The sequence below is a fragment of the Cottoperca gobio genome, chromosome 7 (assembly GCF_900634415.1).
Source record: "Cottoperca gobio chromosome 7, fCotGob3.1, whole genome shotgun sequence".
In the NCBI taxonomy this organism is placed as follows: Eukaryota; Metazoa; Chordata; class Actinopteri; order Perciformes; family Bovichtidae; genus Cottoperca; species Cottoperca gobio.
The window spans coordinates 18929205-18955235 of NC_041361.1; the positions used below are offsets into that span (position 1 = coordinate 18929205).

The 26031-nt window shown below is 41.9% G+C and overlaps 1 protein-coding gene and 1 long non-coding RNA gene across 2 annotated transcripts in view; both read left to right on the forward strand.

The window, feature by feature from the left end:
- Nucleotides 1–968: 968 nt before the first annotated feature.
- On the forward strand, nt 969–3337 carry LOC115011371 (uncharacterized). Its single transcript, XR_003832576.1, has 3 exons — nt 969–1060; nt 1855–1972; nt 3266–3337. It is a non-coding gene; the product is annotated as an uncharacterized LOC115011371 (long non-coding RNA).
- Nucleotides 3338–13908: 10571 nt separating this feature from the next.
- LOC115010484 (plexin-A1-like) overlaps nt 13909–26031 on the forward strand; it is a 224802-nt gene continuing 212679 nt past the window's right edge. The window contains 1 exon segment of the mRNA XM_029435054.1: nt 13909–14102. The gene's annotated coding sequence lies outside the window, so the exon portion shown is untranslated.

Here is a 26031-nt window from a genome sequence, read left to right on the forward strand (position 1 = left end):
CCCTGATGTGTCTCCTGAAGAGAAGTGGCTTCTTTGCTGCCCTTCTTGACACCAGGCCATCTTCCAAAAGTCTTGCCTACTGTCATTCCTGAGCAAGCTGTGCACTGGTGGTACCCAGATCCTACAGCTGAATCAACTTCGGGAGACTGTCCTGGCGCTTGCTGGACTTTCGTGGGTGCCCTGAAACCTTCTTCACAACAATTGTAAATGGGGTTTTTTGGGATTAAGTCCATTTTCATGGCAAAGAGGGACTTTGCAATTAATTGCCATTCATCTGATCACTCTTCATAACATTCTGGAGTGAATGCAAATTGCCATCATAACAACTAAGGCAGCAGACTTTGTGAACATTTATATTTGTGTGATTCTCAAAACCTTTGGCCACGGGTGAAGATGTAAATATTTTATGAATTTGACCAATTACATGCCTGATAGTGGAATAGTATTCATAAATAAGATATAATAAGACGATTTCCAACATACTTTTTTATCTTGTGTATGTATTCAGCTCCCACATCTATTGATTCTTTGTGTATGTTTTATTTAGGGTTGTTTTACCTCATTATTGCTGTTCCAACTTATTTTCAAGCAGAATATCTTTCTCCCCAGAGGAGTATGCCCCCGGACCCCCCTTGATGTCGCATGTTTTCTCTATTCACACAATAATCTCACCTTTTTTTGCCCCAAACCTGTTTGCATCCCTGATAATATGACGCATTTTGATATGATATAAAATGTCATATCAGATTCAGTAGGTGTGTCTGTAGGCTATACAATAATGTTACTTAGTGCAGTTTCTAAGAGATCCTTCTTATTGTAAACATCTTGTTTTGTGATCAGGTATCAATGAGACACGTGTAATATTGGTTAAATAGAGTTGTATGTTATTCTATGTTTACAAATTTCAGGGTCTGCAGCTAAAATAGGTTTAGCAAAAGTGAATATCCTATATGTGTCTCTTGTGCTTCAGGGGTGGATCGCATGCTGTGCAAATTTTGGAAATTCACAAGCTCCAGTCAAGAGACTCTTCTGAAACATTGTTGCCTTCGCCACGGAAAAGGTGCACATTGGCCTTGTATTCACAGACTGTGTATGTGTATTTAAAAAACCTCTAAAGCATTAATGGGGTAAAAATGGAATGTGTACTGAGCAAACATCTACTGTACCACAAAACATTCCACACTCACAATTGGAAAAATGTGCTGTTCACTCTTTCCTTGAAACACCAGCAAATGATGGCATACCATCTGGAGTACGCCATCCGGAGCCAAATTGAAATTTGTAACTTTTCAACTGTAAATTGAAAAGGTGAAAGTGGTCACGGTTTCAGAATTGGATCCATCACTAAAGTGTGAAGTACAAAAGAAGTACTCTCATCTAGACAGTGTGTCTCTGTCTAAAATTATTCACCTGCATGGAACACAGTATGCGGAGGGCAGGATTGTATCTGCTGGGGAGTGCAGTGGTCTCCTAGAATTCCATAGGATTGTGACTATTCTTGTCAAGGAAGGAAGTGACATTCATTTGTAAAAGACTGTCTTCCTGGTACAGTGGACATTTCAGGTCTTATGAGCTTGTTGAAGGCCACTGTGCAGACATTGTTGTCCTGGATCCAGATATGATGACAGATTACCACCCTCTAGCAGCATACTCAGTTTGTGGAAAGGTGATTGTGACCACAAGGACATTCATTCTGTGTTAGTGATTTGTCAAGTAAAAATACCACTCTGAGACTAAATTATGAGTTAATCAAACATAATCAGAAGATTAATCTGGAGAAAAAGTCAATATTTGCAACCCTATGTTATACTTTAGGTGTCAAATGTTTTCACTATTTTTCTCTCCTCATTTCAGACTTTGTTACTTAGGGTAGTTGTCTCCTCCAAAGAAGCCCGGCGAATCCAGCTTCCTGAAGTACCAGGATCTGTGGCCCAACTGATTGATGTGCTTAAAGAGAAACTCTAACTTGAAGGTGATTTCTCACTGCCTTTTCGGTGGTTCTCAAGTATCCGTGCCTGAAAGAGCCAGAAAGCATCACAGGCTACGATGGACGGAAAACAAGTATTAAATACAAGCTTGGAAACTACAGCTCAAAGCTGCGTCAGGCGGGATGCAATGAGGTAGATGTAAATAAGAAAAGAAAAAAGGTAGATGAGGGTGCGGTGAGGTCAATCATGTCCCAGATTATCCACATGGTTATGGTTATTCATGATGGTTAACCCTCCAACACGCTGCACCCCACTACATCTTCAGTCCCCAAATTTGTAATACCAAATATATTTTTTTTAATCTCCTCCCAAAGAGTATGTGACTTAATGCAACTGTCAAACTGGAAACAATAGATGTGTCATGGTCGGATTTTTATTGAACTGTCAAGCCTCATTATTCATGTTTACCAATGCCATAATTTGTGAATTTCTTTTTACTTAAGCAAATGATAGTGATTTGGATGTATGGAAGTGGGGTTGCATGGGGTACTTATCGATAGTCAGTGTATTACCTACAGTAGATGACGGTCGGCACAGCCCAGTTTGGACAAACAGTCGAGTTATGACACATAATCTAAGTAATGTACTGCTGTGGACGGCGGCAGCAGTAAAATGTATTTTAGACCCCTAAAAAAATCAATATCAGTGAACGTTATATTTAGAATATTTTCACCGCTCGACCTTGCCATCAGACAGCCCTTTGCAACGGGGAACTGAAGCCGTTATCTACGCTCTCGTCAAACCCTCCTTTTGTCAAAAGCAGTAATTTGACCTTGCAGGTCTGCCGCTGCCCCCTTTGGTGAATTCGAACTAAGCCTTAAGACACACAACAACACTAACTAACTGATGGAGGCAGCGGTACACCAGCAACTCCCGTGTCCTGAAAGGTCAAATTACTTGGTTGCGTTGATGAGAGCAAAGATAATGGCTTCAGTTCCCTGTCAGAAATGGCTGTCTGATGGCAAGGTAAAGAGTAAAAATATTCTAAATACAGCTTACACTTCAACTGATATTGCCACTGTCCACAGCAGTACTTAGCTTCTGTGCTGGTACTCCTGTCTGTTTCTCCAAACGGGGGTGGGCTGACCGCCGTCTACTGGAGGTGATACACTGACTATAAGTATCTCATTTAAGCCCATTTTTAAAAATCCTAACTATCCCTTTAAGATGGCACAGACTTTGAACAAGACAGCTTCCCAGGAATTGTCTGTACATAAAAACCCTGACATTGTGGTTAATATAACAGTAATTTGATTGTGTTGTTCGGATATCTGAAGAATTCAATCGGATCACCACTAGAGACCTCCTGGGGATTTTCAGTGCTTCCCTTGACAAACATGTCCCTTGCCTACTAAAACTGTACCGGGTGAGGAAGGGACCTTTTGGACAGAAGATGGAAGAACCTCCTGGAAAAGCTTGATGAACAGGTGAGTGCAGTGCCTGAAGCTAAGGTTGGTTAGGCTAAGGTTGAGGGAAAATGGCCTGTTGCTTGCTTTGTTCAACAAGCAACGCTTTGATGGCATCAGTAAAATTGGATGTTACCAGTCAGCACTTGGTATTCTTAGTTGGTGGCATTTGATAACTGCCGTTGCCGTTGGCCGTTGGTCGAGGGGAGAGGACGCTGGCGCTGCTTATTCGTCGCTTCTCCTGTTGTTGTTATTTGTTGTTCGCCGTTTCTCCTGCTAGTTCTAGTTCTAGTTTAAGTCTGTTCTACTTGGATTCTACTGAATTACAAACCGCTGCTACTTGTTACCTGTTGCTGGCACTTTCCACTGCTATCGACAGCTCCCGGCCTTGCCTAACAGTTCTCCATCTCTGTCCATGGCTAACGGCTAGCCTCAGACTAAAACCTGTGGCTACCGGCATGATGTCCACGTATTCCATCCCGCAACGGCTGAGTCTCAACAACCACACAACTCCAACGTGCATCTCAGCCATCAAACAATTTGGACTCCTACGCAGACCTTGTTAGACCCACAGAGGCTCCCGTAGAAAGTTTGTTTACCACCAGCCTGGCCCGCCTGTGTCATCCATTCCTTCCATATGGACCACTGTCACATGTCTGCCGCGTCATCAGAGGACTGATGCTCTCGGTGTTAGTAGCCCGGGAAACACCGCAAGATCACTACACACCAAGTGGGACAGAAAACGTGGAGTGGATTTCAGTCTACTCCTGCCTCTACAGTCAACCACTCTGTCAAGCCTCAAAATAGAACTATTTAACGCACAATCTCTCACAAATAAATCCTGTCTCATACATGATCACATCCAAGATAAGGGGATTGACTTCATGTGTCTTACTAAGACCTGGCATCACCCTGAGGCCTATTTTGCCCTAAATGAAGCCTGTCCTCCTGGCTATAATTACCTGGAGAAAGCTCGCCCTACTGGTCGCGGTGGCAGCTTAGCCATAATACACCGCAGTGACCTGAAATTGACCCCCATCTCTCTGTCTGACCTGTCCTCATTTGAATGCCTTGCATTTAAATGCAAACCCCCCTTCCCCATGACCATTCTCCTCATCTACCGCCCACCCAAGCCAAACCCGGCCTTCATCTCAGATATAAATTAACTTCTCACTTCACTCTGTACCACATCTGCAAATACTTGGGGATTTGAACATTCACGTCGACACCCCCTCCTGCCACCCTGTAGCTGAGTTCTTACACACGGGATCGGGATTCCAAGCAGGAGCCTTCAAAAGCTCCAATATATCCAAAACAGCGCCGCATTCAGGATTGAGTACAAAATCTCCCTACTCACCCATCAGTGCATACATGGAAATGTTCCGCCGTACCTCAAGGAACTCCTCCCTCAACAAACCTCCACACGCAACCTCCGCACCTCTAAAAAAACTTTGCTCCACCCCCCCAGGACCAAGCTCCGCACCATGGGCGATCGGGCCTTCTGCTCAGCTGCTCCTCATCTGTGGAATTCTCTCCCAGAACACCTGAGGGCTCCACAGGCCACCGACTCCTTCAAGAATTAACTAAAAACCTTTCCTTTCAAAAAAGCCTTAACGTAAACTCTTATGTCTGTTGTTTTGTTGTTGTCCTGCATTTTAGCGCCTTGAGATTGCGTTTAGCTTTGAAAGGCACTTTATAAATACAATATATTATTATTATTATTATTATTATTATTATTATTATTATTATTATTATTATTATTATTATTATTATCATAACGGTATTTTTCAAGTAGTAAGTAAAATGGTCCACAGGAATGCAATTGTTTTTTTTGTTGATCTTTTACTGTAGGATGTTACTGTGATCTGACCTGTGCTTTATCCTCCTCATTACTATAAAGAGTGTACATTCACTATGGCACTATATTGATTTGTTTGAGTTTTCCACTGGATACTCCATTGACATCGGACATTGTGTCCCACCGAAAGACAGCAGCACTGCCAAATTTCTTCTGGAGATGTTTTCAGGGATGAGAAAGCCGAAAAGATAAAATAATACACCTTCCCTAGTGCAGTTCATCAGTCCAGATACTTTTGGTGACTTTCTATGACTTTTTTTTCTATGAACCCGATACAGCTGGCCATTGTTGGTTGGTGTTCTTTGGCAGAAAATGCTTCTTTACAAAACTCAGCACCACAAGGTTGGTGGGTGATAGCAACCCTGCTGTTGAGTTGCAATTTTAACATTTCTTTTAAAAACTTCCACAAGCTGAATGGCAAGAGTCAGTAGCATGGTACTAAAGCTAAAGTTAGAATCAGTAGGAATGTATTTTGTCTTTTTAGATTTCTAGCTTTCTAGCACTTTATTATGCATCTGTTACTTTTCCTCAGGACCATGAAGAAAGAGTGCTCAGAGGTCTGTGGACATCCTCACAGTTATTGAAGATGATGATGCCGCCGTCACTAAATGTGCGAGACGTGGCTGTTGTGTTGGAAGGGACCATTCTCCTGCGTGACCTACCAAACTGACCTACCTCTTTGGCCCACTGTATGCCATGAACATTGATTATCCAAAGGAGATGAGGTATACCTTTTTGAAGCAATTCAGACCATCTTTTACCAGCTTGGCTCTCTTTGCTCGCAGCGCATAAGGGCTCTGAAATCAAAGATGTTTCTGTGAATGTAAGCATGTAAGTCACCTTCTCTTTTGAAATAGAGAATCAGATGTCGGTTGCCAGTTCACAAAAGTGGCATATCCCGTGTTTCAACTGTTCAAGTTCATTGTCAGTGCTCAGGTATAACTTTAGTGTATGTGTACACTTGTACAGCCAATCATTTTCAGAATGGATGTCCTCTGTGCCTCTAAAAAAGACATTTGTGGCATTATCAGTATCCATTGTACAAGCTGCTCTGGATTTTAATTTGACTATGTTCTGAAGTGGTTGAGGCCCGGTAGAATTTGACAATATATTGAGTGATGGAGATCTTTGTTTGAGCGTCTGGTTTACTGTGAACAATATTGTAATGTGACAACACATTTATCTATTTGTGTTGTACAGACTTAGTGTGTACTTTTACTGTTAACCCCCATGTTCACAACCTATTCTTCACAAGAGGAATGAAAAAAGTTGGCAGCTTCGTGCCCTTTATTTCATTTATTTATTGAGCATTCCTTAAAAAACAATTACAGCAACATTTTTCTTGATTTATAAAGGAACTATTTTATCTCACTGAAGCAATAAAATATGTTTATTCAACAAGAATATTTGTGTTTGTTGAAGGTAGAAATACATGGCGTTAAAACGCATTTCATTATTATCCTTACAGAAATATCATAATTAGGTGAAAAAGAAGATCCAAGTTGTCTAAACTTGAAAACCGTAGTTAACTCAACAATAGTAGTCAAAAGTTGAGAAAACTATTGCATCCTGTTACCTTGAACATTTTAGTTTTCTTAACTTCATTTTTTTTTTTACAGTGTATCTATTCTCTAATCTCTTACACCCTCTTCTTCTATTGCTCTCTTTCTTTCCTCCACTCTCACCTGCCCTATTTTCCTTGCTCTCACTCTCCTTTTTTTCTTTCTCTTCCTCACTTTTATTCCCCTTCAATCCTCTTTCAATGTAGCCCTCTTTGCTGCTGCCTCTTATTTGTTTCCTCTCCCTCTCTTTCTCTCATTCTGCTTGTCATACAACCTCAGCCTCCTCCTCTGCCTCTCTTTTGTATGTATCTCTCTTACTGATACCCCCTCCTCCTTCTACCTCTCCCCCCATCCCCCCGTCTCCGGGTCTCACTAGGCGTTTGCACCTCCTCGTGAGTGCTATTACAGCATCACTTTGCATTTAGATAACCATCGCCTCGCCACCCCAAATTGGTCCGGTGCAGGAGGAGGGGGATAAAGAGAGGGGGAGAGGGAGGTGGAGGCGATATTGAAGTTCAAGCCGAATCCTTCCAGGAGACATAATTGTAGATGTTGGAACCCCTGCAGACGGTAACACACAGGGAAATTTTAGGGGAAATACAGACCAGCAATTTCACCACTGGCAATTATGATCAACAGCATTTTTTCCATTACATTTTCATTTCACCGCTTCCCCGCTGTGTCATCCACACATTTATTTTGTGCCAGAACCCCCTCCTATCCCCGGCCCCAGAGTTACGCCACACCGAGTTGCATTATAACACATGAGAACTGAGCCAAGGAGCCGTAACCATGTGTGTCGTGAACATTAGAAAAATGAAACTTCAAGCTTTATCTCGTGTCCCGATAAGTGTTGTAGAAGTGGAGCTTGCATTGTGTGGGGGAATGCTTTCACACCAATACAGACCTAAAGCATAGTGCTGCTCTTTGCTTATGAACAAATTTTATTGATACAAACAAAGCCTCTATGTGCAGCAACAGTTACATTACTATCACTAAATCACTTCTTTCCAGTTGAAGTTATACGGTAAACGGTAAATCAGGTGATCTGATGAAGTTTGTGTTTACATGCACCACAGCGTGTATTTGGAATAAATGTGGAGAGAATAATTGTAGACTTTCTTGGAGTCTCGCTGATGTTTTTTTACACTTGGTGAGCAAAATAATGAGATTTCAATATTTCAGCGCGAGCACTGTCACAATACCTGTTGTGTCATCCTGAATGATAAAATGTCGGAAGCGTTCCAAATGGACTAATTGGCTTTTCTGAAGGAGGCTTTATTAGGCATTTGTATTCTGGTGAGGCCATTTCTCCTCATATTCACACTCACAACAGCGCTTGATGAAGCACCTTGCAGTCCCAGGTCCATTTTGTAAGGTATTGATGACTATGTGGCAACTGTAACATAAATGATAGTCATAGACTTTACTTAATTTTGAGGCGTTTGACTGATGACCGTATGTAGAAGAAAACCTCAGGATTGTGTTAAAGTACATTGAAATATACATGGCATGAAGGAACAATAGAGCTTAAGTACAACGGACACATTAGCCGGAGGATGTGATTGAAACCTTTCAAATGTGTATAAAAGCAGTGATGATTTATCTGTGTGTGTGTGTGTGTGTGTGTGTGTGTGTGTGTGCGAATTCCTAACGAAGGATTCACATTCACACATACAAGCCCTGTCCTTTTGCCGTGCTCCCTGTTCCTCACCAGGTCTAAAATGGAAAGAGGAAGGAAGTGAACATAATATGCACTACTTTTCCAAAATAAATAACCAAAATACATTTCTTCATTAGAATACTAAGCTACAAAAAAAGCAAGCTACACTGCAGCCCTGCTACACAAAACTGTCCTAACAACAATATTTTTGCGCACTTGCTACACCTCTAACCTCTTCTTATTTGTCGATATCAAAGATGACACCCTTGATGTTTCTGTTTTTCTTCCAGTCAGCAGTCAACATGGATGAAGAAAGACTTATAATAAAAGGGATTTATAATAATTTATTTTCATAATTTAACCCATCCACACTACTACACATATTCGTTGAAGGTAATGATGAGCGGCACGTTGTCACTAAGGTCTAACACTAAGCATGAACATGCCAGCATGACGAGTTGAAGCTATGAAAGGGAAACCCTGTCAATGGTCTACTATAACAAAAGCCCAGTTTACTGAATGTGATGAGGATTGAGACCCATATTTAAACAGGCTGTAACGCTGCTGATGAGCAGCATCTTCAGACCAGATCTTTTATCTCTTTGGTCTTGGAAACAATATGAACAAAAGGCAGTCACCTAGCTCTTTCTCTGGCTGTTCATTGGAACTCTTGCTTACACTTTTACAGTGGCATTAGCAGCCTCCCCTGCTGTTCATCACTGGCCGAGCTGTAATTACAGAAGCACCCAGAAGAGACAAAAGGAAGCTCGAAAGAAGTCTGACCTTTTAGCCGTGTGTGTGTGTGTGTGTGTGTGTGTGTGTGTGTGTGTGTGTGTGTGTGTGTGTGTGTGTGTGTGTGTGTGTGTGTGTGTGTGTGTGTGTGTGTGTGTGTGTGTGTGGTTACACCTGTGCAGCGTGCGTAGGTGTGCATCACATGTGCGATAGAGATCAAGCAGAGACAAAACGAGTGAAAAGAATCCTGGTCTTCCTTTGAGCTGCAGCACTAACAGTCCCCCACCACCCACTCTCTTTCTCTCCGTCCCTCTTTCTTTCTCACTCTGCATTTCTTCTTTCCCTCCTACTAACAAGTCTCTTTTTCCGTTTTCTCTCAGAATTAAGACAAACAAGGATCGCTCTGATAAAAAAAAAGCCCAAAAATACTAGGTGAAATAAAAGAAAGAAGAAAATTTGCCTGACCTCGACAAACGCACGCGGAGACCTTGGCTCTTAAGCACAAAAGTTAAGAGAGCTAATTTGATTTGTGTGTAAAAGCAAGAAAAAAAAGCTTTTTCAGCTGGCTCTCTGAGGAGATTTTAATTATGATTTGGCATCAGCTGCCATTTATTGGATGAAATGGACGTAGCTGATCAAGGCTCTGTTGGAAGGTGGTAGAGATGGAGGGAGATACTAGCAAAGCAGAAAATGAGGGAGAGAGAGAGAGATTGTGGGGCTGATCAAACACATTTTCATTCACACCATGCTCGGCTACATGCTGACGAGCCACGCACACCAAGACCCACGTTGGAAGCAGAACCCTTTTGCCTGCTTCAGAATTTGCACTTAAAAAGTCAAAAGCCACAACATTTTTATGAAAATGTGTTTTGCTACTTGTCAGTTGATGTAATTGGTCTAGCTTAGGAAATCTTTTGCCATTTGCATGTCCAAACCCTGACTGTCTGCTTTTTTGTCTCCTCCTGCATGAATCTTTTGATGCACAGGAAGTAATGTGTCTTTTGTTTCTGGTTTGTTAGAAATTAATGAGAACAATTAATATTAGTTAGCATTAGTCTGAGTTCCATATATATATATACACACATATATGTGTGTATATATATATGTGTATATATAAAAACATATATGTGTGTATATATACATTAGGGCTGTCGTATTAACACGTTAATTTCGATAAATTAATCACAGAAAAAATAACGCAAAAAAAATATTAACGCAGATTAATCCTAGATGCCCCTGACTTTTGCTCTGACAGCACGGAACTCCGACAGAACGGAGCACCTCCCCCCGATGGGGGGTTAGGGTAACCCTAACCCTAACCCGATGCAAAGAAATACAGTGAATGCAAGTTTTAGGTACATATTAACATCAGCAACATGACTTTGTAAAATGAAGAAAACTGGACATTATAATTTCAGGAAACACATACTTTTGTATTAACAATGGATGAAATTATTATGTGTAATATTAAAGGGGTCGCTCGTAGTGATGAACCCAGAGAGAATTATCACCGAAACTCTGCAGCTGCCGTGAGCTCGATGGAGCGTTTGAGCATCTTTCAGCTCATTGTTTTGACTTAATAGATTGCAACTGAGCGTTGATAAACCCACTGTGCACTACCTGATCAGCACCACATCACCAACAACAAAATATTTGCAATTAGCTGATGAACATAGAGGAGCGTAACGTTCAGATGTTTTCCTCAGGAGTTGGCGGGGAGCAAAACAAAGATTTAATCATCAGGTAACAGCAGTGAAAAAAACAGCTATGGTAGTTTTGAAACTGAAGCAGAATTATATCACTTTATAAGGAACTGTTTTGCCACTTTAGGGTTGGTACAAATTTATGTTATTTTTCAGGGACAGAGTTTCAAAATATTATTTATTATTTACAGTTTCATAACAAATTGGACACGATATCGGATAATTTAAGCAATAATAATTCACTTTCAATTTTATTCTGTTGAGTAATGGCATATAATACATGGTAGTGTACCCTCTAGTCAGTAAACATGATAAGGCAAACACAAATATAAATGTATCTCATGTTTTCCACCCATTTTCCTTTCTTTATTCTCATGACTCACAAGAAATTAAACTATGATTTATTGTAACCTAAAGGGATGGTAAACTCTGTGTTACCAATAAATCAGGCAATTTAATAACTGAGTCTGGCTCATGCATTTCAACAACCAAAAGCACAAGTCTTTATCAATTAAAATCAGCGTTATAATAAATGTCTAGTTAAAGATTCCAGCTGCACAAGCAGAACAGGGCAGATGTAGATGACTCAGAGGTTTTCAGAATGAGAAATTAACTCTGAGTGCCACATTGAGCCACGTACGACTATTGGAGTTATAGCGGAAAGGATGTTCACACACACATTCACGTACACACATGCACACGTACAGTAATCTGAGCAGCAGAGTATCAATTGTGTAACCACATCCTCTGCCTCAGCGTGGAGAGGGAGAACCTGACACCTCATCGTCCTATATGAAAACTCCCTAGTCATCACTAATATGGGAAGGAATATCAACATTTAATATGCACAAGGGGACCACAAAGGTCGTAGCAGGGGCCTCGGATGATGGAAAAAATACACACATTCTTGCAGATGAACGGAAACGATGGACCTTGAACACACACAACGATCCGTCCTCCTTTATGGTGCAAATTCACCTTTCTCGCCCCTCCCCCAGTCCCTCTTTGTTTTTAAAGGGTTACAGTGGAAGTCATGATTGTACCACCTTAGTATAATACATTAAGGAAAGTACTGGAAAATGCAGATTATGTTTTAACTCAACAATATTGTACATTTCCGACAACTACTTTCCAAAGCTTACCTTAAAGCAACATTATGTAATATTAGGTATTTTATTGCAATTCTCTTATAGGCTACATTGATTTTGTAATATGGACAACTGTAACGTTTCACATGCATTTGTTATGATTACATTAGCATCAGAAACTAGCGAGTCGACAACTTTGCTAAAACAGTCATACATCAAGCAATTGCAACAACACAGACATAGCAAGCCAGCTAATATTACTAAACTGGTTCTGTTAGACGTCCCCTGCTCTCTACCAGCATCCCCCCTCTCCCGGCCCTGAAAACCTCCTCTTCCCAGTGGTCTAAAGCTCCTGTGCTGGGTATACCCAACACTCCCCTGGTGCTCAGAGCTCCCAGTCCTGGTAGCAAGGCTAACTGAGCTAACTGAGCTAACAGCTAACGGCAGCTACGGTTAGCTGTCGTTAGCTTGTTAGTTGTTAAAAATGTTGCCATGCAGCAGCCGACTCTCAAATCTCAGATGACGGAGCTTTCTTGGATGGGTCTAAATGGCCTCTTCTTGCAGCAGCATTATCACCGCTGCCTTGATTGTGTTAAGTCTACCTAAAAAAAGTGTGATATATTTTGGTAAAAGGTCTACATAAAGGTATGGTGTAGGCTATGTGATATGTAGTTTAGTAAAAACATGCAACACCAGAAGTGTGCTCTGAGAGCCCAGACCTCTGAACGGGCCATGTCCTATCTCGCAATGTTAACAAAAGGGATTTGGGTTCACTATAAAGTGTAATGGCTTCTTCGTTGGCCCATGCTACACCCCTGCACCAAGTTTTACAAAAATTAGGCCAGTAAAGTTTTCCTTAATCCTGCTGACAAGCAGACAAGCAGACAAACAAACCAACCAACCAAGCCTTCATTCACAAACTAGTTTTGAAAGTCCACCTGTGACTCATGCCTGCCAGCTGGGTCCCTCACAATGTCACTTTTTATTTTTTGCATTTTATTTGGCATTTTTTGTCTTTATTTGACAGAGGGCAGTGTAGAAATCAAGGAGAGAGAGAGAGAGGTATGACGGGTAACAAAGCAGTGGCATGCGCTGTAAGCCCTTGGCTACCAAGGGGCTCTACAATGTCACAAATGAGGCCATAAAATGATTAAAGTTAGAGTCTGTTTATAATCTACCTTCTACCTAGAAGGCTGGTTTCAAATATGAGTGTTGAAGTATTCAGACAACACTTTTATTTAAAAAGAAGAAGTTAAGGTTCAGGAGTTGGGAGTCTGTTCTGAATTAGCACCAGCAGTTTGTGGTCTTTGGTGAAGTCACAAACAAGACCAACGCTGCCGATAGAAATTATTTGTCAAGTTTCAAGGGAGCTGACCTTCAGCAGTGAATGTTATTGAATACACACACACTTAAGCTCAGAAGCATGTAGTAAAGACACACATTTTACCATACATGCACACAGAGGCATACACTGAAATGGAAAACAAAAAAAAATAGAAACACACACAGTGAACAACAGGGAGACATAAAAACAGAGCAGTGCTGCTCTGCAGCATTATATGATGACACGAGCAATCAATCAAGCTCAATAGGAGCAGCCTTTTATCAGGAATATGTCAAAGAATCTGATTTCAGTAAAACAACCGCTATCGTGTCACTTAAGATCCTCAACACACTATAGGGAGCATGAGAAACACACTGAAAACGTAGCCTGTGTCGGGTCCGATGCTGCCACCTATGCGCACCATGGAGCAGTGCGTCTGGCGATCCGCTGTAACGCACTTACGCAGCCAGGGGGCGTACTCATGTCACTAACCCCCCTCTCTCTCCCTTCCTCTCTCTCTCTGTCTCTCTCTCTCTCTCTCTCTCTCTCTCTCTCCCCCTCTCAGTCTCTCTGTACCAGGAGATGTCGGAGTCTAACCGCAGCTCTCCTCTCATTCATGCTGAGCGCTGCTCTCCTGTGCGCACGGAACTGCAGAGCTGAGCTTCGGAACCGGTGCTGCTACTGTCTGACAAGCAATGGAATTGTCTTCTGCACCAACTCTGACATCCTAAAAACAACAACATGCCAAACAGGACGAACGCGAAGAGCTGTTTGATCAGTAAGTACAGCCAAACTTTTTTGTGGTTGTTAATCATCTCTCTCTCGTCTCGTCTTGGAGCTTCCCCCCACCCCCCATACTACATCCAAAATGTTGGTGGCATTCCTCTCCTCTCCTTCTTCAACCCTTCCCCTTCCCTCTCTTTGCCCTCGATCATACCGCCAGCCAATGTCACTCTCCCGTCTTCGTCTCTAACATGAGCACACATGGAGCAGTCTGTGCTTCGGGAGAGATCCGGCTTTCTGTCGGTTCATTTTTTGCGCTTCGAAACATCGCATGGCTTGTTTTGCGCACCCGGGGAGAAGCAGCCAGACGCACGAGGAGGTTGCTGATTAACCATCTGCAAAATGACTGAACGTCCCTTGTTTTTTCTTCTTGGATTTGGTCAAATTGTTGAAGGTGAAGGATTGTCTTACTTCACCGGCATGGAACTGCGGATTTTGGATGCAGTGAAGTGACAGCATGAAAAGGCTGATAGTGTGTGAGCTCCACGGGGGTGTTTTATCTCCTTCATGCTCGAGCGTTAATGTTTATATGGTACATATCAGAACGCATGAGTATTATAGGAATGTTGTCGCAATGGTATACGGTGATGCCAGTTTGGGATTGTAACTGTTGTGGTTCATTGTGACGATTTTTGGTTGAAAAATAGGATTAAACCAAGTACGAAGACGAGCATCGTTGCATCTGCGCTCAAGACACGAATTGAACTTGAAACGACTCTTTTCGTTCGCGTGCGCGTGCACATACACCAGTGTATGCGGAGTGTTGTGCAGTGAGTCCATGGTTGTGTGTGTGTGTGTATGTATGTGTACAAGTTTGTACATAAATGCAGATATGTGCCTATTTGTGCATGCTTTAGAAGCTAAATGTCATTGTGTGTGTGTGTGTGTGTGTGTGTGTGTGTGTGTGTGTTCCCCACGCACACACACTGAGCTTCATCATTTTGGAATCACATCAACGTGCTCTGACAGTTTTGTGTCACCTTATGAATTTTTGACTTGAAATGCGTTGGTGAGGCAGACGGGCTGATTTTGAGAGACTACGGGCAACAAGCCACCGGTTTGGCTGCCAATGCACATAGAAAGAAAATATCTTACGCGTGTGTGTGTGTGTGTGTGTGTGTGTGTGTGTGTGTGTGTGTGTGTGAGAGAGAGAGAGAGAGAGGAGAGTCTTCCCTTTGCATGTTCTGAATCGCCTCTCCCTCTCTCACCCTTCTTATCACTCTCCAGGGTGAACTTGTAAGGATGAGTGTGCCTGCGTTATAGAGAGATGATGTGGGAGCTATGTAGTAGATGCAAATAGATGTATGTGGGAACAAAGACTGCTCCCCCTCTCTCTTTTTAAGTTGTCATGATGTGCCTGTGCTGGGACGTGTTGATAAGGCTGAAACCCTGAACATCACCTCCACTTTGGGTCCGAGGCGTGACATTCAATGTGACTGCATGCATGGTTCTAGTGCACATAATGACTGTGGAACATATCAATTCCTGTTACACACACCCGCAGACACACACTGTTTTTAAGAGGTTTTAGCCCGAAATGAGTCAGAATCAGCGGCGCTACATGTGCTTTGAGCCGCCTGTAACCTAATTACCTAGTTTATTCTTGGAGTCTTTTATTATTAATTTGTTCTTTGAAGAGATCATCCTTTCTCCCCGCTCTCTATGTATCCACCTTTCTATGTATTAGCATTCTGCGGGCTGCGTAAGCGTAGTTCAGTAATATTTAAAGAAAGTTCTAACAGGACACTTCCCGTGTGATACAAGTGTCTGTGGTGTTTAATTGCATATTTAAAGTAACCATATCATACTTTCCTGCAGTTTTTAAGAAAATCTCCAATTGCTAAGACTACGCTTCTGTGTGTTACATAAGAACTGATAGTGTGTGTTTGTGGTACTCAGTAGTGATCATGGATGTGGTGTCATACGGTGCCTGAAGGTACAATAGGTAGTTTGATGTTTTATGGCAAATCTATGTGCTCTTGGATTCAAGCTGATATATAGCCATAATATTCTAAAGCTTTGCTGTTATTGTTGAAAACTGTAGAGGAATTATAAGGCTGCCTCCTCTTCGTCGGTTAGACCACTAATTGGTCGTTTTGGTCTTAGTCAACCCAGATTTCTCCAGTTGATTAGTCTTTTTTTCTCAATACTTGTTTAATGCTGAATGACTTCTTTCTAATAACCTTATGAGCACATCTCTGGTTAATGAGTGTTGCACGACTAACAATGGCTTTAGTCGAGGACAGCCCTAATGAATTGCTGAATAAGTTACTGCAGAGTCCTACTTTATTATTATTTGATTTAAATCTTTATTTAATCAGCCTCATTGAGATTATAATCTCTTTTCAAAGAGAGACCTGAGAACAGGAAACCTTCACAAGAACACAAACAGCTGGACAGAAACAACACAGCCACACAATAAACAAGGAATTAGAAACGATTATGAGAAGGAAAAAAACATCTTATAATAAAGCTTTAAAATCTCCCAGTGCCATGCACAACTCTAGTTTGCAGTTCAGTCTATGTAGAAGGTGCATATTACCTGAAACCAGTTGTGCCAACATCAGTGCGTACATGAGGGATATCTAAGGTTAATTAGTTACTGCAACATGTACCGATTTAATCGAGAGAAGCTCAACAGCACAGCTTTATAAATGTTGAGGTGAACAGGCTCATTCTGTGTTAATGGATGCGACCTGGCTCACTATTGACTGAAGCCTCTTCCATCTGGATCTTCCTTGACATTAGGCTTTATGTGCCACATTATAAAAGAGAGTGGACTCCGTGGGCTTGCCTTGTGTCTGGCCGAAAAAAACAACCGCCACAGCAAGTGTGTGTGGGGGGTTCAGCTGGTGTTGCGTCGGTGGCTCAGAACATGTCTGAGCCGACAGCTACAGACGATCGGCGATGCACCCTGCGGTTCGTCTGCGTCGAGCCGCTCCATACCTCAAGTGCCTGTAATAAATACACAGAGGAGGAGAGATGGCAAAGGGATAGAAATCAAGCAGATTAATAAAACAGTTTTTCAACTCATTCCATTGGAGAATCACTCAGAGGAATGGTGAGTTATCCTAGCACGTTCATTTTTATTTATAGTGCTGTCAGAGTCTACATTTAAATGCTGTATGGGCGGGCCCAGCAGGGTTGGAGCCATGAGCGGCTGATGACTATAGACTGCCAAGTAAAAAGATATTACATGGCAAAATACCAGTTTGAATCCTACGTGCAATACAAATAGTTTTAACTGATTTTTTGAAGCAATTTATTTGATTAATTCAGACCACTGGCATGCAAATCAAATGACAGAGTGATAGACTTTTAAAAATATGAGAATAAGCTTGATCAGTGAAACAATCCCACTAAGTTACATACTTGATCAAAACCAAAAGGCAGTATGTGTTCATTGACTTATTCTTCATTCTTATTTCCTCTGCTGGCTATCAATCTCTGTCAGTCTTTTCAATAAGGAGAGATCATTTTAAAATGGTACCGGTATTTATTGGAAAAGCAACAGTTCACTCATGTGAACGTAGGCCCGAGGAGAGGAGAGATGGAACAGCACTCCCTCCGGGTGCAGGTGCTGGTGTAAAGCCTTGTGGGTGGGAAAGCTCTCAGGTGAATCTGTCTGATCTGAAGATCGCTGTGATGGAGGTCTAAAAGTGAGAATGTCACAATGACAATAAGGAGTACTACACCCCCAAAATAAGCATGTGTATATAAAGTACTCTCCCTGCGTTACCTTACATGTGTGAAGGAAACTTTGTGAACAAAGAATTGGGCGAGTAACTGATGAAGGTGAAGTATTCCTTTGAAGAGCAGCATCCAACAACCAATTGAAAGAATGCGGGCAGAAAGATGATAGGCCAGATTGGATGATGTAAGAATTTGTGAATGAGACGAACCCTGAGGAAAGAAAGTGGAAGGGATGGAGGAGACATTCTTAATTAGATTAATAGTATTACAACAGTGATTAATATGGATCCTCTTCACCTCATGCAGTCTGTATTTAACAGACTTTTCATTCGAGTGTTGGTGATGCTACAGCCGATGAGCCATGTTTCTTTTGCCTCTTTTATCCTCATGAGCCAAAATGTTTACAACTCCTAATATCTGTCTGAACAGACAGAGGAAGAGGTTGAGAAAAGGACGATGAGAGCAAAAGAGAGAGAGAGATGAAACGATGGAGCTTTTAACTTCCCGGCACCTTTTTTGATACAGCCGCCGCAGTGAAAGGCCAATGCAGATCAAACAGGGCAGGCAGATTTAAATAGTTTCTCTTGTAAGGGGAAGAGACGCTCCAACGCTGCACAGATGTGACAGGTAACCGCAGGCGGAGGTGGCAGACACATTTACACGCTGCCTGATTGCAAACACTTACTTCCCAAGTTCAAAATAGGACGTGCAAGGAGCTCTGTGATTGTCGTTAGCATCCGCGTGTGGTATTTTCAAGCGAGACCAACGGCTTGTGGTGGGTGGGGGAGTTATTTCCTATCCTAGTGTGAGCAAGGATAATTCTGCCGTTGTTTTGTCAGCAATTAAAATAATTTCAGCAACCCATTTTCTTCTCCTGCAGACCATACAGCTTGTGTTTGTTGTCCCAAATGGCCAATTTCTGCCTTATGTTCTGTGCTGTCTGAACAGTTGAGGCAGCAAAATTGTGTGTGTGTGTGCGTGTGCATGTGTGTGTGTGTGTGTGTGTGCATGTGTGTGTGTGTGTGTGTGTGGCAGAACGAACCCGCATTACTGAACTTCTCTGTGTTTCCTGTGCTCTTGCAACATTAGTCGGATCAGCACGTCCCAATAGTTCTCAGACACACACACTCGGACATCCTCCCTTTACCCTCTTTCTCTCCTTGTATATATTTAGTGCTGGGCCAAGGTCAAAGCTTGGATCTTGTGTTATCTGTAGAGGAGGTTAGACTTACCCCAGGCCATGGGAAGGAGCAAGAGGGAAATGAAAAGGTTGCCAGAGGGATGGATCAGGCAATCTTGATTGGACTATGAGGCATCATACCCTATCAAATGTTGCCTTAAAGCACCAGGTAGGGTTGAACCAGGATACAAGCCAAAACATTTTTTTTCCAAAAACTACATTGAATGGGTTTCTGAGAGGAATAGGTTTGCACTGCCATGTTCCTCTGGATTTCTCCCCCTGGCAAGCACATGTAAAGCACTTTAAGGTGACGCTTCTGCTTTAAAGTACGCTCCTTTTCAGTTTCTGAGACAGGCAAGCTGATGTCTGTTGCTTTGCACCTAATGACACCAAAGGAACACAATTTGCCAAAGTTCTAACACAGTCCGGCTTCCTCCCTTGCTCAAAGGTATTTATGAAGCAGTTTTGATTCGTCACCTGTGATAATATGGCTGACACCAGAAATTTGAGCAAAAAGAGAGAATCGGTAGCGGGTGGTATGGATGGGAACCACTTTTGCGTTGCAGCGCGTTAATATGTGCAACTATAATAGTGTCTTACTTGACTTCTATACACCTAGAAAAAAGAAGGAAGAATGGGGGAGGTTCAAACACCAAAGTGGAGAGAGGAGAGATAACTGAGGCCTGTGAAGGCCAGAGGTATGTGAAAGTGGTAATATACGGCGTGCTCTGCTATCTGGCCTTGCTCACTGAAGGAGGGAGGAGAATAGAAAGGATGAAAGAGGATGAATAAATTGGAATGTTGTAGGGGTGAGAAGGTCAAAAGGAAAGGCAAGGATGTATGTTACATTTTTATCCAACTTTCAGGCAATCTTGAGGTAAACGACGATGGTAAATTATAACTAATAGGCAAGGCGTTTATGTTCTTTGGTGTTAGCTATACATAATGCCGTCTGAACATGAACAACTGTACAGTATTTGGTAATATTTCCACCTTATTTCATCGAATCAAACAAACTCTTCAAATACTTGGGATATAGGCTCTGGCCTATATTGAGAGGGGATGTAAGGAAAGGGTGAGACATAAACAAAAGAGAAAGCAACAGAACATCAAGAGTGTAAAGTCATGCAGAAAACAACTGAGGCGAGGTTCTGAAAAGTGAGAAATGGAAGAAAATGAGAGCTGGAAACAGCGAGGCAAAGAGAGAGTGACAGTATTCCTGATGATGTGACTCAGATGAGAGGACTCAGAGAAGGGGGAGGGGATAGATCACAACAAAAAGGACTGAGGTTGTGCAATTAAAATCATGCTCTTTCTGGGAGTGATTTAAGATGGCCGAGGAATGGGGAGAGGAAGGGAAGTTAGAGGTGAACCGAGAGTGACTTGGGTTTGCTGATTTTGATTTCTAGACCTTTTTATAATGTCTGCTGTTCATCTCCTAGACAAAAGGTCGAGTGTATTTGAGTAGTGCGGGTAGAACGCGGGTCTTGCCCGACGCGTTCACACCTACAGTCTCCCACACCTACAGTCAGAGACATAGCGGAGGAAAGGAGAGGAGTGGACTACGCACCAAACATCACCCCCCCCTCCCCTCTGTCGCAGCATTTTTAATACAGGTAGATCACTTGGACATGGTCATTTTTACAAGCCAAAAAAGTGTGGGCACCCCTGTCCTAGATTATCCTTAAAACAGACATATCCAGAGTGGACAATATGGGACTTGATCATACTTTTGGAACTACAATGGACTCTGTACTGTACTTTTAGCAAAAAGAATATTCAAATCATATGTTTTTGTTCTATATTGGTCAAAATAACTATTATTCAACAGACGTCTGGCATTGAAATACTATTATATATATATATATATATATATATATATATATATTTATAATATATACTGTTCTTATTATCCTTAAAGCCACGGGTGTTCACTTTCAGTGTGATGCCAAGCTGCGGCTTACTCAACTGTTTGGTGTCTCCCGCTGTGAAAAATATATAACAAACCCAGAGTTCAGTCATTTCCCACACTGTGGGGCCAAACAAAGACCTACAGGAGTTCAATATTCATATCCCTCTATTTCAACCAAATAAAAAACACCAAACAAACAACCAAACCACATTTATACGACTAGTATTTCATCATGGTGCCAACAAACAATTTTCCAGCTGGTATAAGGTTAATAGACAGTGCCATCGGTGTAGTGTTTTAAATTGTTTTGAGAGGGACCCTGGCAGGTCCCACTTTGCCCTGCTGTGAGGGAGGGAAAATGACAGTCGGCGCAGAAATGCTGAGTCAGAGAATACAATGACAGTCGCCCGATCATCACAACCACACGCGCACACGCACACACACTCACACACACACACACACACACACACACACACACACACACACACACACACACACACACACACACACACACACACACACACACACACACACACAGACAGAGGCTAATCTCATTTTGTTGAGTGCTTAGTCAATCACAAACCTGCCTGTGTGAGGGAGAGGTGACTGTAAGGTTTTGTTTGTGTGTGTTTCATAAATAGGATCAGAGAATGCTGCGTCCTCTCATGCGTCTCTTGGCTCTTATCATGAGAAGTGTAGCTTTCCATGTTCAGCGTTTTGCTCAAGGACACCTCAGCAGGTGTGTGCTTCCTTACACAGTCCCCGTAAGCACATCAATATTTTGTTTGACTGCTTTGATTGATTGTCAAACTGCGCAACGGCACCACCGACGTCTCCTCGGGAATCAGGTTTCTGGTGCAGTGAGGTCCAACATCTCAAGTGGACATTCATCTTGCTCTGAATTGGAGGAGGAAGGAGAAGTGCAGTGCACAGGTGCGTGCCTCCTGCTTGAAGGTATCGGCCTTTGCTTTTGTTGTGATGTAGGAACTTCTTGCTGGAGTTGAGGAATTGACTTTCTCCGCCCAGTTAAAGCCCCCTAGAGCGAGGTTCTGCCAATCTAGCCCCTTCTTCCTTTGTCTTTTTATGCAATTCTGCCAGCTTTCAGTCCCCCTGAGTCTGAAAGAAGGATGTGGCTGATAAGACACAGAAAAGGTTTAGTGCTGATAGTAAATGTCCTGACTCCAAAGTGAACCACAGGGTCATTCAAAACATGTTGATATCCATTTAAGGCACCTTGAGGTCTCCTGTTTGAAAGCGCCTGGCCGTTGAAATTGCCCCGTGTATCGCTACCTTCATAGGTTGGTGATACATGGGAAACCATTTTAATGCAGACGGGCAATTTAGCTTTTAACAGACGCGGGGAGTTGCAAATGGACCAAAATTGGAGAGAAAGCGTCAAGTTTTGTGGAAGCGGCAATGACACAACCACAGAAGAAGCTTTTGTCTAGTGAGATGAATTTACTCAATAACCTCTGCCTAATAGGGCTGTCTATTATTTCCATCTCTATTTCCCTCTTTCTCCTTTCTCCACGGCTTAGATATTGTGTGCTATTTTTGTGTTATCCTCTCCTCGTCTCTTTATTCTCTCTCTGCCTAGCGTTCTCTTTCTCCTCGTCCTTCAGGATAATCGCAAGGCTTTGACAAATCTAGAATAATTCTGTGTATTTTAATTAAAAATAATATTAAAAGTTGTAGTTATTTAATGATTCTCACCATGTAACAGCAGTTGATTTTGTCCACTTTTCCATTTGTCTGCACCAGCATTACGAGTACAGCTGACATTTTTATCTGATTTCACACAATTAAGTGCGACACACTGTGGTGTATGTTGGCATCAAAACACCCACGTCATTGTTTACTACAGTATGTAAGCTCTCGCACATACAACGCTGTCTTGTAGATCTATCCGGGTTGCAGGCGGTAGTAAACCAGCTGCAATTACTCGCATCTGACTTGTAAACCCATGCAACAACATTGTTCTGTATGGGTATTGTGTCATTTTTTAAATGTTTTTGGACAGCTTTTGGCGGTGCTGTGTTACTCTAGTCCAGTCTCAGACCTGTCTCAGCATGGGGTTGGTTTCAACCGAGTACAGTTGGCTTTTCAGCCACGTTAGCGGTTTGGTTTTATGGGTGGCAATGTTGGTCAGTCAGTCCACCATCAGTCAGAAATATCTTAGCAATTTTTGGATGGATTACCATGACATTTTGTTTTGACATTCATAATCCTGATGAATCCTATTGACTTTGGTGAAAGTTTTTCTCTAATACCATCATCAGGTCAAAATTCCAAGTTGTCCAACACTTTGTGATCAAGTACCAGCTAAAACTAATGACTTCCCCAAGCAAATATTAGCTAACATGCTAACATGCTGAACCAATCTGGTTAACATTATACCTGCTAAACATCAGCATGTTAACGTTGTCATTACAAGCTTGTAAGCATTCTAAAGTTAGTATTTGATTCAAAGCACCGCGGTGCCTATAGCCTCACAGAACATCTAGCAGGGCCACAGACCCGTAGTCTTGTTTATAATTGTCCCAGTCTCATGGGTGGTCTCGGCTTTTTGCTCTAAACAGAGTACCATTGTTTTGCTTGGACTTTCCTCAGCCTTGACTTATGTAGTCTTGACCACAGTCCTGGCCTTTGCCAATAAATATGTTAAGAAGATCCTGTAGAACCAGAATCTAGTTTTCATAGATGGCTAAATGTCTTTTCAATTGCAGGTGACAAGTCCAACTGTCAGCCACCGCAATGATTTCCTACAATCAACATGCATTAATGCTTCAGGAAAGCATCGATTTTATCTCACTAGCACATTCCAGATACTGTGTCTTGGCCAGTATTGGCTGTTCTGTTTGTCTGATTGTGCTACCAGCGGAAATCAAATCGGTAAAGATACTGCATCTACTGTGTTCCTACCACGCTATTTTCTTTACTCCTTATGATTCCATTTTCTCTTCCGTTCAGTCCCTTCATCTGTTCTTTCAGCTTAGTTGCAGTCAGTGTATGACTGTTTTATCCCCCCCCCCCCTTCTCCCTGTCTGACTAGTGCTGTTGGTTTTAGAGATCTCAGCAGACTGACGAGAGGAGGCTTTGCTGCAGGCAGCTCCTTCTCCCTAATGAGAGAAACGGAGCCATTCGCTGCATACATACACTTCTTTGCTCCATGTTTGTGTGTGTGTGTGGGTGCATGTGTGTGTTCGTAGCAGCGCGGGCCTGTGCGTATGCGGTGGGAGTGTTTGAGTGTTTATGCATGTGGTTTAGTGAAATTGGTTATGAGAAATATTATGTGTGTGTTTTGAGTCAGCGTGTTTTTTGTGTGTAGCTATGGCGTTTGTTTTTGAGTGTGTGTGTGTGTGTGCGTGTTTCTTGCCTCGTCTCTCCACACACTGTTTCAAATTCTTTCCTCTTGTGAAACCGAGGAAACTGAACAGTTTATGTGGCTGTTGAACACAACATTTCATTTTCCCACTGTGTGCTGATGTAGTTGACTGGCTTCCCTGTGTACTCCTGGAGGAATTCAACTCCATGTTTCTTCTTCTGTGAAGCTTTATTATAAACTCAGACCATGCATACCTGCACCTGTGTGTGTTTGACGTGGTACAATGAGTCCTAGTATACAGTAGTTATACTTACCAGATGCAGACGGTTGAGTCACGTCTGCCTCGGATTCTTGCCTCTTCTACATAAAATCAATCTCATCTATTTAACCAATAAGCTGTTTCTCCAGCTACACTTATTCTAATTGTGAACACATATGAAAAATGCCCACCACAAACCAAGATGACGTTTTCAGTTTGTTTGTTGACTAACAGCCCAAAATCCATATTGCCTTTTTATTACATGATAAAATGTGCCAACAATACATATTTATTTTGATAAGCAATTTATAATCGTACAGCATTTCCCATATTTGAGAGCTGAAACCAGCAATTGGTTTTCCAAACATGACTGATCGCCTAATTGTCTAATTGTTTCAGTAATATAATAAACAAAATAAGTTTCCTTTTCATGCTTTAGGCCGTTGTTGGAGAAAGTGTAAGTACACATGGTACATTTGTTAAAGTTATATTTTCACAAAAACACAATACTTTTGTCGTCTTTTATTAACAGAATACACCTATCTGTATGTAACTATTGTTAATAGCGATAAGCTAACACTCGGGGATAATGGAGATGATTGTCTGACGCTGTGCTCAGTCTGCCTCATGTTGACCCATGATCACATGACAACATAATTACACTGAAACATCTTGGTAGCTCACCCTCACAGTTGATTCTCACATTGTTGCTGGCCGCTGAGGGTCATATTTACTATAACACCTAAAACACCTGCATCATGTTTCACAAGCACATCTGCACTTGATCTAGCGGGAGTGCGATTGAGGTGGCCAGTGTTTGGTTTGTTACTGGAGCCCGAGGTCAGTACTGATACTGATACTTGAAAGGCGTAACACTCTGAATACAATATACTGTCTCGTATTGTTTTATTTTATTAAAAACATGGAAGATAAATATTTCACGATGAAGATACTACGTGTCGTGCCAAGTTGAGATATTTTACAGTTTAATTAGTCCGTAACAGTAAATTGCTAAGAGCTTCTGAATATGTGAGTATTTTCTGCTTCTTCTTGTCTTAATTTGTCGTAAACTGCATATTTTGGGGGTTCGGATCAATGGTTGGAAAAAAGAAGAAGAAGATGATGATGTCACTTTGGGCACTGGGAAATTGTAATGGGTGCTTCTCACTACTTTTTTGCCATTTAACAGACCGAATGATAAATTCATTATTGGAAAAAAAATGATCTGCAGATTAATTGATAATGGATATAATCTGATTTAAACTATATGAGTCATTTTTTGTACAGTAAATGTCATTGAAACTGAAAAAGAAGCTGTTGTATGATTTGGAACACGAATCAATGACTTCAATGTCTCTTCTGATGCCATTTTACATTAACCACCCAGTATTGTGTGGCTCTGTTGAGCATCTTGTGTATGTTTGTTGTATCCATGTCACTGTGTATGATGAGTCTATTCCACACATCCACACACGTCAGACGTTTTGCCACAACTTCTGTGGGGATTACTCTCCAGGCTACACAGAAAGGGGGTATACAAAGCATGAAAGAGTGT